This window comes from Rhea americana, unplaced genomic scaffold, assembly GCF_003343005.1.
Source record: "Rhea americana isolate MKP2758 unplaced genomic scaffold, rheAme1 scaffold_45, whole genome shotgun sequence".
Taxonomy (NCBI): Eukaryota; Metazoa; Chordata; class Aves; order Rheiformes; family Rheidae; genus Rhea; species Rhea americana.
In genome coordinates, this window is record NW_028186590.1 from 3,109,602 (window position 1) to 3,122,025 (window position 12,424).

Here is a 12,424-nt window from a genome sequence, read left to right on the forward strand (position 1 = left end):
GGGCGGGGGCGGGGGCGGGGCGTAACGGCCGCTCCCGCCCCCGAGGGGGCGGGGCGCAACGGCCGCTCCCTCCTCGGAAGCGGGCGGGCGGGTGTAGGGGAGCCTGGCTGGCTGGCGGACGGTGGCTGTCGCTGTACAGCCCGTCTCAGCTGTTTTGGGGAAGTTCCTCTTATTTAGGCCAAATATTATGAGGCAAATCACGCCTTCGCACTCTCGGGCTGCGTGCTGCTTCTGCGGTAGCTGTTGGTGAATGTTTGGCTATGTTTTGTCTTTYGAATTTGCCTTTAATAAAAACGCCTATTGCTGCTTGAAGCAAAGGAGCAGCGATACAAAAAAGCATCAGGGAGGCCAATGTGAAGGATTCCTCTGTGCAGTGTCATGTTCTTATGGTATAAAGGCTTCACATGATCATATGTGTGCATGATCCGCCATATGATTATCCTATRAAGCGTTGCTTTATCTCGGCGAATGCCTGAGAGCTTCTCGGTGGCTGCAGACTGTGGAATCCTCTCTMAATTAGGGAAAACTCAAGTATTGTGCAAGTGTTTGGTTTCTCTGTAACTAAAAATCCTGATTTGTGTGGACAGCATCATAATTGTAATGTCTTAAGAGAAGAACCTTTTCTTCTCTGAAGAGAGGACTTTTCCTCTCTGAATTTCTGAAGTGGTGGTTTTTGRCCTGTTTTGAATTCTCATGAGTATTCCAGTAACATTTTTTTCAGTTCTTGTACATGAAATATAAGCTGACTCACAACAAGCAGTTAAAGTTGCCTTTACAAACTTCCATATTCATTAAGACTGTCCATGACTTCAGGTTGTTACCTGATGGAATTATGGAGATGCACGTCATGCATGTATTTCAGACGTGTGTGTGTGTATGTATGTATGTATGTATGTATATATATGTTTCATGCATCATGCATATACTTCAGAGCTATGTTGAACTTGCTGTGTATGTGCTACATTGCTGATGTGCACGTGCACAGTAAACTTGGCATCTTTGGTATACATTGAATTGAACATGTTTGCAGATCAAGTAGGTGTGGGAGGAAAGTTGGACACTGTCAGAGTCATGAGGCTTTAATAGGCTTTAAGTGGCCTCCACCCATACTCCTTGCCTGTGGGTCCAGGAGCCCATTTAAGCTCAGCTGTGGGCCTTGAGGCCCTGCTCTAGCCATGTCAGAGGTGTACTGTTCTCCAGTTCAGCCACAGCTATGGCTTGCTATGGACCCAGCTGAACTGARCACTGACCAGCTTGACCTCTGATCTGTTTTGTCACTGTGGGACCTTCCCAGCAATCACTAGGCCTAATCCTGACCTGTGCACTGATTTCCCAGCTAGCCTTAGACCTGCCTCATCACTGTGAACTTGCCGAATGATCTTGACTTTTGCTTTCTGACATATATCACTGCAGTAATGAGAGAATACAAAACTGTTATTTTTTTAGATTTCTGTTGAAAGAGCCATTGCAGAATAGCCAAGAACTGCAAAGACAAAGTGTGAGTCTTTGAATCTATGAATCTATATGTTAATTCAGTGAGACTAACCATGGCCTACTTTCTTTCATGAGTTTCAAAAATAGAGCCCCAGTATCCTATCTCTGCTTCATCATAAATTCTCCATRCCTGTACTTCTGTACTCCAAAAAGTACATGCTAGTGTTCAAGGTAGAGTAAAGAATGCGTCATGTATGTTCCTCATACCTTATCTGGCCTATTCGGTGCGAAAGATCCTCCTGCTTGACTTTCTCAGTGCAAAAGTCCTCCAATATCCTTCAAGATCACCTTGATGTCATTATGAAGAAAAACATAGCTGCCAGCTTTAAAACCTGTATGTACAAGAAGTTCCAGTCTGTCTTAGTTTAATCATGGAAGAAATCCATGAACCCATTTCTCCTCCCTTAGAAAGTTATTTTGCAAATGGAAAGAAATGTCAATTGGTCATTTTTTTTAATATTTCTAATCTTACCTCCTTATTTGGATATGCAGTTCCAATGAAAGATCAGATTATTTTTCCTGAGAGTTTGTTTGAAGGGCTTTTTTTATCTCTTTCAGATTAGCTCTTGAATATTGAGCTTCATATTTTTATGCTTCTTTTCACCCTATGATGGCTGGTTATATAGATAAAGGGTAAGCTTCCTATATAGATATAGGAAAGACTGAGAGAGCTGGGACTCTTTAGCCTGGAAAAGATAAGAGTGAGGGCTCAAGGAGGATGGGGCTGGACTCTTTTCAGGGGTGCCCAGTGACAGGATGAGAGGCAGTGGGCACAAACTGAAACACAGGAAGGTCCAACTGAACATAAGGAAACCCTTTTTTCTTGTGAGCACTGGAACAGGTTGCCCAGAGGTGTCGTGGAGTCTCCATCCTTGAAGATATTCAAAAAGCCATCTAGACGGGGTCTTGTGCAACATACTTTAGGTGACTCTGCTTGAGCAGGGGAGTTGAGCTAGATAATCTCCAGAGGTTCCTTCCAACCTCAGCCGTTCTGTGATTGTATGATAAAAGGAGGCTGTTCAGTGAGTTGCTCGTTGTCTCTGTGCTTTGTACATAAAGGCTTAATTCACGCATCCAGTGCAAATGAGTGTTAGGTCATACATATTTCAAAGGTAACACATATTTATGCCAGAAAGGTAAAAAAAAAAAAAGGTTTATCTTAATGAAGGCTAATTTGAGAGTCCATTTTCCTTTTACATGTAATTGTATTTACAGTTGGGTAAACAGCATGGTTCCTGCTCAGCCAAAAGTCTAAGTAAAATGTGACAAAGTCTTTGAGACTGTGTACTATTTAGGAACTTGTTATTTCATTTTAAATGAATTTGGGCAGGTTTTTATAGAGAGCTGTTCTTTCTTCACACATTAAATATGCCTGTCTCATATGATTTCAGTCTTTCACAATTTGAAGATGATCTGGCTGGCTATGTCACAAGACAGCAATGGCATCAGTCAAGCTAATATGCACCTTCATCCTCAGTAGCTGCAACAAAGCCATTTTGTTAAATGAATGCAGGGATGTTAAAATGATGCAGAATGACAACTGTTACAGGACAAATGGTGTTAGAGAATCAAAAGATAATAGATGCAGACAGCTTGAGTTGTATCAAAACAGGACTGAAGTATTTGAATATCCATGTAAGGGACAGGAGAGAAAGTCTGGAAAAGAAAAAAAGACAGATTGAAAGAATGACTTTCTGACTGCCATTACTTAAAAGCAGTGCCTAAGGGAGACAAGGAGCCTGCCTTAGAAAGCAACTCCTTCTTTAGTTCCAGCCTTCAATGCTGAATTACTCTTTGCCACTGGCAGTTTTATGCATCTAAAGRCTTATGTGATTAATCATCTCTAACTTTCTATGCAATGCAGGGCATAAAACCTGACCTGCTTCTGCAGGATGTACTCTGCCAGCTGCTCTGTATTCTGTTTTTATTGGAAACTGAGATGGAAAATTATTTAACAATCCAAATGYTGTTTTTTTAATAGCAGATTTTGTGTCTGTAAGGTTGTAAAATAAGTTAGGAAAAAGCAACAAGGCTTGAGAGCAGGACATGAGTATCATTATTATTCTATTATTATTATTATTATCTATTTATTTTAGAATAAATGAATAAACAAGAAAAAATATTCTTGGAATCAGAAGACAGCAGGAAAAAGATCCTTTCCTTRAAATGTTCTCTCATCCTTCTATGAGAACTAGAAGAAAATTTAATATTTGCAGAAGAAACTTCTGGAGACAGCAAAGAATATTTTAATAATGCTTTTATATGCTTTTTTAGAACATCCATCCTAAATGAAGTATCAGAAGGATGAGACCCAAAATAGCCCCTATACTGCAGACAGGACTAGTACTCCCTTGGGATGTTCTGTATGAGATGGTGTCTGCCACTGATTTTCAGTGAGTGCTAGTAGCAAAAAGCTAGAAGCAATATTGCAAATTCTTGCTGAAAAAGGTACTTTTTGCAGGTGCAGTCTTTCTGTGTTGGCTGCTTAACATTTGAAGCAGCTGTCAACAAAGTAAAACTTTACAACAAAGCAAAACTTTGTACTACTTGTACTACATTAAAACCTGGTGTTCTGTGCATTGCAATTTTATTGCCTCTACATGCCGAAAATGTATTGCTCCTCATAAGGGTAAAAATCTGCTGCCTAGCTTTCGGTTAAATGACAATATTATAGCTCCTTTTAAGATTGTTGTTCTTTTCTTTATAATCACACTTGCTCTGTCTGTCCCCATGCACCTTTTGAACGTTTGGCCTATGTCAGTCAAAGGTAACAACAGGGTAGAGGTCTTAATTAAAGTTTYACAGGCTCTTACATATGAACCTACATCTGTTCTCCTGTGCACTTGTCAAAGCTGGAGTGCTGAGTCATTTTGATAATCCCATTGGTCATCCTTCAAAAATTTCTACTTTACTAAATGCCTGTGTCATCAAAGAGATGTGTAAATAACTGTCTGGAAAATTTGTCACATTGGAAAAAGAATTTAAAAGAAGAAGAATTTAAAAGATTCTGACAGCATTTTTAGCTGCATCATTTTGCATAAGGTAGATACACTGAATTTGCAAATAGCAATACAGTGACTATAGCTGTGTTCCAGTGGCATAGTATTAAATTGATCTGAACATGAAAAGCGAACCAGGATTTCTGTTCTGATTTTGAAATTTAGCCCAAGAATGCCTTACATGAATGAACTCACCTAAGGCATTCTTGGGCTAAATCTAGAAGTCTGTTTTATAACCAAAATTACAGGATGAATATAATTTGCTTTATTCCAACAAAACACACATTAAACACATTTTGCAGCATTTGTGAAAAAATGGCAATTTTTTAATACTACTTGAAGACTTTAGGTTTGTATTTCATATGTGCTACAGATACTGGTACAGTGAACTAACAGCATACAAAGAAAGAAGTTTGTGGGAATTCAGGATAGGACTAATGGGCTGAAGAGCATCATAGATATCACCATTTCCATTCACAGGTTGAACCTCAAGCTCTCAGTGGCCTCCCTTCATCATAACACAGGAAAGACAGGAGACTTTAGTGATTGAAGCTGCAAAGCTTTTGTTAGGCTTCCTTTTTTTTACCRCTCCTTTATTCATTTCTTCTCCCCAGACATGTTGTATCTTAAATCTATGTACGATCTTGCTACTAGACAACACCAGCAAACCTGTAAATCATCCCTTTCCTGCAGTAGCAAGGAGTGTGGATTTTTCTGCCCTGCCGCCTCTTTCTCTGGTCTTGTGGACACTCACAGGTGAGTGAGTGAAAATTCCTTGCTTAGAGACACTGCACCTAAGCAACTTGCTTGGAGGCTGCAGCAATAGAGTCACAAGATGACACACATACATACAGACTTAGGAGTGTGACCTAGTCTGTCAAGTCTGACCTTGACCACAATATATAAGAACATAATCCCTCATTCCCTGTGGTTAACTTTGTGTTTAGCTGTAGGTAAACATGTTTGGTTTGCCTGAATCCAGCTTACCACTCAATACACTTTCCTCTGCCACGCTTTGTGTTTTGTTGCTACTTGTGTTGTAATCCTGATGTGAAGGATTTGAAGTATTTTCTGTCTTTATTTCTTTTTATATATAAAAAGAATGGTTCTTTGTATTTAACCACTTAAGCCCTGATTACCTTACCTTTAGTCCTGGATGCAGCTGTGCTCTGTCTTGAGCTGAGGAGGTTAGTGATAGCACTGCTCAGCAGCATGCTTCCCTTGTCATCTGGTTCCACAGCATGAGAAAGGAGGACAACAAAGGTTTGCCTTCCTTCCCTAAATTCTCCCTCTCATATTTGACATAATGAAGCTAAAAAGCCATGCTGTGGCATGTCTCCTGTAGAACAGCAGATGGCCCTCTTTCCTCTGAAGTCTAGCTGGGAGAAGAGACACCAGATGGTGCCTGTCTCTTAAGAGAAACCCAGAAGAAAGACAGGAAGAAAGCCAGGGAGAATTATCAGTAGTGCTGAGTCACAGCATCTCTTCATGGAGCAAGACAATGTCTGTTGTGTCAGGTTAGGAAGCTTTATGAGGCTACAACAAAACATTTGCCTGTTTTTGGGTTCCCACATCTTTTTCCAGTCTTTTGCTATCAATATTACAAGATGCCTGTACTTAAGTATGCCCTTTGAAATAACCTGACTTTTGAAGTCTTGCTTTATCAAGATAAACAAAAGAAAGGAACAGACAAATATAGCTCAGACTTGCGAGAATCAACTAGTTATTTTTAGGTAACTAGAAGTAATGTAAGCAGATTTCAGTGAGAGATGATGGAAATATCTGCTTTTAAATTTGTTTGAGTTTCCTTATATTCAGATAAATACAGTATTTTTATGCTATAAATGCCTAACGAGGATATTTGTTTTAGATAATATAGAAAATAGAAGAAAACAAAGTCAAGATATCAGGTCCTTAAGACAAGAAGAGCAGGTCTGAAATATATCTCTCCAAGCAAAAGATTTCTCAGGTTTCCCACAAAAGAGAATGTTACAGTCAGTCAAAAGGGAAAAGATTTAGGATTGCTTGAGCTGTGCAGTGCTTCTACTACAAAAGAGAATACCAAATCATTACTAAATCATGCATAAGATGATGCTGACCAAAACAGAATTAGTTTATATGACTCTGGCAGTACAATGTGTTTTCATCTGTCTGGAAATTCTCTGTCTGCTGCAAATGCTTCAGGGCTCTTGTCACCATGGATATTTTTGCCTGGGGTTTTGTGATGGGGAGGGAGACATACATCATGTCCGCTCTTCTTATCGTTTTGTTAGCAGAGACACTCCATGCAGTTCAATTTTTGGCATTGGCCATAACAACAGAAAAATTKGGACTTTCCATAAGTCAGCAACACTATTTTCCTATGGAGGAAAGGAAGTGCATATTGCATCCTCTTTGAAGTGTTCTTCTGGATTTTGCGGCAACAGTAAGCTAGTTTCCGACCAGTGACTTAAGCCTTACATTGTCTAAATTTTAGTGGTGTTGTTGCCAGTGGAATTCACAGCCCCAGTTGAAAGTACAGGCAATCTCAGTGTCTAGAGTCCTTTAAAATGTACAAAAGAATTAGAAGCAATTCAGAAAATTCTGAGTATGCTGAGCCATGGGCCCATCTAGATTAGCCAAAAGGAAATGTTGGAGTCTTAGATTTGTTTCTGTTCTCAGAGTTCACAATCATGATCTCTATAAGAGGAAATAGAAACTTAAAGGTATTCTTCCCAAATGCAGTGGGGGTGACAGTGTTGCATTTCCTATTAAAGAGCTCCCCTGAGTTTGGGATATTCATCTGTGCGTGGAAAGAAAGATTCATATTTCTTCTCTGTTGGTGGAATTTGATTCTACCTCTGAAGTGACTGCTGAACCTCAGGCAAGACAATGTATTGGGGTTTTGTGGAGTTCTCTTTTTAGCTTTAGTTGCTTCCTGGTATATAGAAGCCTTGAATGTCCTTAGGAAGAGGAATAAATTCCCCATCAGCTCAGCCCCGCGATGGGTTCTGTATCTGCTAGATGAGTGGCTTTAAATGCTGAGCTGTGGATATATGACTACCAAAAGATATGCAAAAGCTCACYAAGAAGAGCAATTCTATAGTCAATTATAAAATCGTAGGAATGGTTATACTGAGTCAGACCAATGGCCTGATTTCCTCAGTATCCTGTCTCTCACAGCAGTCAATAGCAAATGCTGGGGACCAAACACAGGGTGATACTTCCTCTGAACAGTCTCTGCATGTTTGAATAAACTGTTTAGTGGCTAGGCCCTTCCTGAACTGGAAGTGGTACCTCTTTAATAGTGCTTGATAGATTTTTCTTTCATGAATTTACCTCATTCATTTTTAAACCCAAGTAAAATTCAGTATCCATGTGTCTTATGACAAGGAGTTCCACAGCTTAATTGCATCTATGGGAAAGGGCATGCTATTTTGTTAGACATGCTCTGAAAAGAAATGCTTGTTCTCTGAAACCTTTGGAAAAATTACCTCTTCTTGTGCACATGCCTAGCCCTAAAAATGCTAGCTTTTAAAACATTCTACTCATGAGAGTCAGATGCTGAAATAGTAGGCATTTACAGATTTGGGGTGGATTTTATGAATTCCAGTGGTATGCATAAATATTGGACTTATGCTTGCAGCCGCATGTCTGTGAAACAGACAGCTGCTCTGTCTTGTGAAACCATGTCCTTGTACCTGCCTGGTGCCAAGTTAGAATGATTCTTTTATAAGTTATTATGCCATGATGTGGTGCATTATAATACTTCAGTATTGATGCTATTCAGGTCTGTGGCAAAACAAAATAAATCTGAGTTATCCTGTCATAAAAAAATGGAAAGATGAGGATAAAAGGGGCAGGTATCCCCTATGGTATCTCAATAGTTTTGTTCTGTTCTTGCTAGGAAAGTCTTAAGGGAACTCAATGGGTAACCAAACTTGCCAAAGCCTGAAAATGCCCACAAACATGCTGCAGATGTCACTTAAATATTTTATAGCTTCTTTTTTTCAGATGTAGACTCTATAATGAAGGCTGATGATAAAACTTTTTAATGTGTTTCCAGTGGAGCAGAAACAAGTGCTGGTATATACAACACTGGCATTATACATAATAGCTGAGAGATCCTGAAAACCCTTTTTCTGTTGTCAGTAACTAAGCAAATAATGTTTCCAGAAATTTCAGAAAGCTGGATGATACTTGTCCCACAGGACATGATGGAGTGCTTTGTTATGCTCAAGGAACACAAAACGCCAAATGAGAGAAGAATCCATAAATTAAGTACTTAATAACTGATAGTTTCTTGGATAATGGTGAATCCAGGAGACTTGAAAATGTGTGTGATGATGTGGGATCCCTTAGACTGGTTAAGGAAATAGAGAATGGCTTTTCTAGTTTTTACCAGCAAGAAGACTGCAGATTCTCAGAACAAGTTTGGTTGTCTAGATGTGCCTAGCAATGAGAAATCAAGCTTTTTTTCCAACAATAAAGAATTTTCTCCTTTGGCGTTTATTTGCAGACAGAAATATGTTAAATTTTGAAAGAATGTCTTTTTGCTAAAGCAATTTGTCAGATCATGACTCCAATTTGTCATAATGTGCTCCAAAATTATGCCTGAATTAATGGTGTTAATAATACTTTCATAGTAGAATCATCCCCCTATTTCTTTTGTAAATATTGGCAGCTCTCCCCATTTTACATTTGGGGAAGCAGCCACAAAGAAATCTTATACTTGTGAGAGATTTGGGAATAAAATACAATAGGACTATTCCAAAAAAAAGAACAAAAAGAGGAAAAAAGATGGGTCCCACTCAGTCAGCTCCTAAAAACCTGAACTTAGTAGCTCCTAAAAATCTGAACTTAGTTGTATAGCAATGGTCATACTATCTCAGTTGAGTCATATGTGATGAACAGCTTGTATGTAGCTTGTTGTGTGTGCTGCATGGTGAGTGCTGCAGGAGTTGCTAGATAATGCAAGTCTGTGCGTGTGGGAAGAAGACAGCCCACAGAAGTGCAACACCAGTGGGGTCTCTGGCACACTCTACAAGTCTAGCTTCACCCTGGTATGGAGTGGTGGAGAGCCTGCAAAGCCGCTGTCATTTCTCTCCTGCAAACTGGTCCCTTGTTTTCTCTCTCTACAGGACATATCTGTGGGACATCTCTCCAGGATATTCTGCAGTTGTTAATCTCATGAAGATTTCAGTGTATATCTTATGGTTGTCACTCTCTCCATCTCARGATTTTGTAAGTAATATAAATGTTTACATTCAGACTTAAATATTCTCAGTCCTCTAAGCTCAGTAGTCCAACACTCACCTCATGAATTCTGAATCTCTTCCTGAGTTTTATTTTTTTTTTCTTATTCTAAAGTTCAGGTAGATTCAGACAAACTATTCTTTTTAACAATCACAGAAAGGTACATCTATACCTTGCTTGTGATCCATGCCAGAGAGTAAGCCTTGGACGTTGGTTCAGTTGTTACTAACACTTCCACCTTGCTCAGTATCACGCTCAGAACAGTCATGCCCACACTGAGTATCAATTGGATTGATGGCCTGATGCCTATCACATAATTCTTTGTACCTGCTCCCTCAGAGTTCTTTATAGTGTGCAACATATATCATGTGTCCAAGCAGGCAAATCATCTGCCCCATGCACCACAGATGGCCATGCCATTGCAGTGGGTCTACTTTTTGCTATGCATCTGAAGTTAAGATAACTTTTCAGAAGGCATAGAGCCATATTTGGGGCTCTCTCATTGGAACTGATCTCTGCCCTGCAGAAGTGGCTTATCATTCTGAGAACACATTGCTGTCAAGAAGAGCCGGAGGTCACCCTGTGAAGTTTGAGAAACTCCTGCCAGTGGATCAGCTAGCAGCTTTTTGTGGTGAGTAAGTCTACTGTGCGCATACTGAGTGTAAAGGACTGCCATACTGCATCTGCTCTTTCTGTGTGATCTGCACACAGACATACACCCTTGAGCCATGAGATCCTTTCTCATTCAGGGTACCCTACCTTCAAAGAGGCCACTGATAAAAACTGAATCCCTCTGTCCTGCCCCCTTAGGCAATTTAGAAATCCTTTGGGGAGAGTAAGCCAGCGTGCTCTTCTCTACAGAAGACATCAGAACAAAAGGAGTCAGGGTTCTGATCTGTATTATAACTGATGCCTCTTACTGCTGCTAGAAGGTCAATCACTTTCTTATGAGAGTTCACACATGCTTCAGTGCAAGGCTGTTTGTTTGGGACAGTTCCTCACCTCACCCAGACAAACCATCATCTGATCCAGGGATCTGGCTACTTAGTAGTCACTTAAAGTCACATTATGTTGTTTATGCTTTGGAAACATTACTGAATGTTTGTTTATTTATTGTGTACTGCTTTGAGTTTTCCTATGTTTTCTCTCCAATGCTTACTGTCATATAGATAAATATTATGTTTTCATGCTATCTTTGCTTCATAAAACCTTAAAAGAAGCTAGGATACTACATATGTAATACTATGTGTACATAGTCTKACTATGATACTGCTTATGCCAGTRCTCTTCTTGAAAAGCTCCAGGGAAGCTGTAGAAGCTAGTCCAAGAGAAGTGTAAGAGCATAAGCAGGCCTGTAACGTTTTTGATGAAGTAAATTAAAAGACTCAATAAATGAGTGGCATTTCAGTTACACAATATTGTTTCTACTGTATGAAAGTTAGTATTTTTGTATTGTAACTGGAAGTACTTTATATTTGTTTTGGTAATGTTGGCCATTATTAGATTTATCCCATAAAGACAGCCTGTCTTTGACTGCTGAGCCCTCTCATGTAGATTTACAAGACTTACTTGACTATAAGAAAAGTAATAAAGAATAGGATGATAGTAGTTTTCTTGTTTATGATATACAGCACTGTTACTGTAAATCTTTTTTTCCTGGAATATAATAGTACACTTTAGTGCCTCCAGATACATGAGTGAAGCTTTCATAAATTTAATATGCACTGTTTTCTTCTCCCTTCCTCCAGTTTGGATTACGCTGTTAAATAATTAATTCTAAGCAGCATATAGCAATGGAAAACGGTGTTTTTATTTCATGTGATAATCTGGAAAGGGGAAGTCTGTATTGTGTTTTGAATTCTTAAAAATCTAAATTCCTAGGTGCAGATGTGTATGCCAAGCCCAAAATCTTTTGAAATGGATTATTTGCTTCGAGAGTTCATTAAAGTAAGGATTTCTATTATCAGCTTTTGGGCTTCTGGTATCCAGAGCCAAAACAGTAATATCATGGTATATACACATGACTCTGTGCTTCCTTATCACTAATTCTCATTTTGATTGTATTTCACACTGGTGCATAATGCAGAAAAACTGATTATCCTACAGTCAAAATGTCTGGTCACTAGAGAAGGGGAGAAGAAAAGGCAATAATAGCTACTGCAATCATTCGAATAGCAACCTGGTCATTATTTACACGATTTTAATTAAGATGAAAATATATAACCATTGCAACAAAGCAGAAGTAAATGAAGTGCAGTCAGAAAATTATAACAACTCCATTTCAGAAATAGTAAGGAACATAACTGCAAACTCTTGAGCTCTGTATCATTGAATCACATAAAGCCTGATTAAAGCCCAAGTAACTTGGTCTGACCTCATGGCTCACCATACTTTGAACAGGAGGTTGGATTAGATGCTCTCCTGAGGTCTCTTCCAACATGAATTTTCCTGTGATCCTGTAACCCCTTTCAGGAGGAAAAAAATCCTGTGCACTAGATATTTTTAATKTTTTTTTTTWAATATCAGAAGTAAACTATTGCTAAGAAAAAATGAGAAGAAAAGAAGAAACTCCCAGAAGTGTTGTTAGTGGTCAGAAAAAATCATAGGGTGAATCTTTAGCCTAGAAGCATGACTAGGAGGCCTCACAGTAGTCCAATATAGAACACATTTCAGTGGTATTACAACAGTTTCCAAAC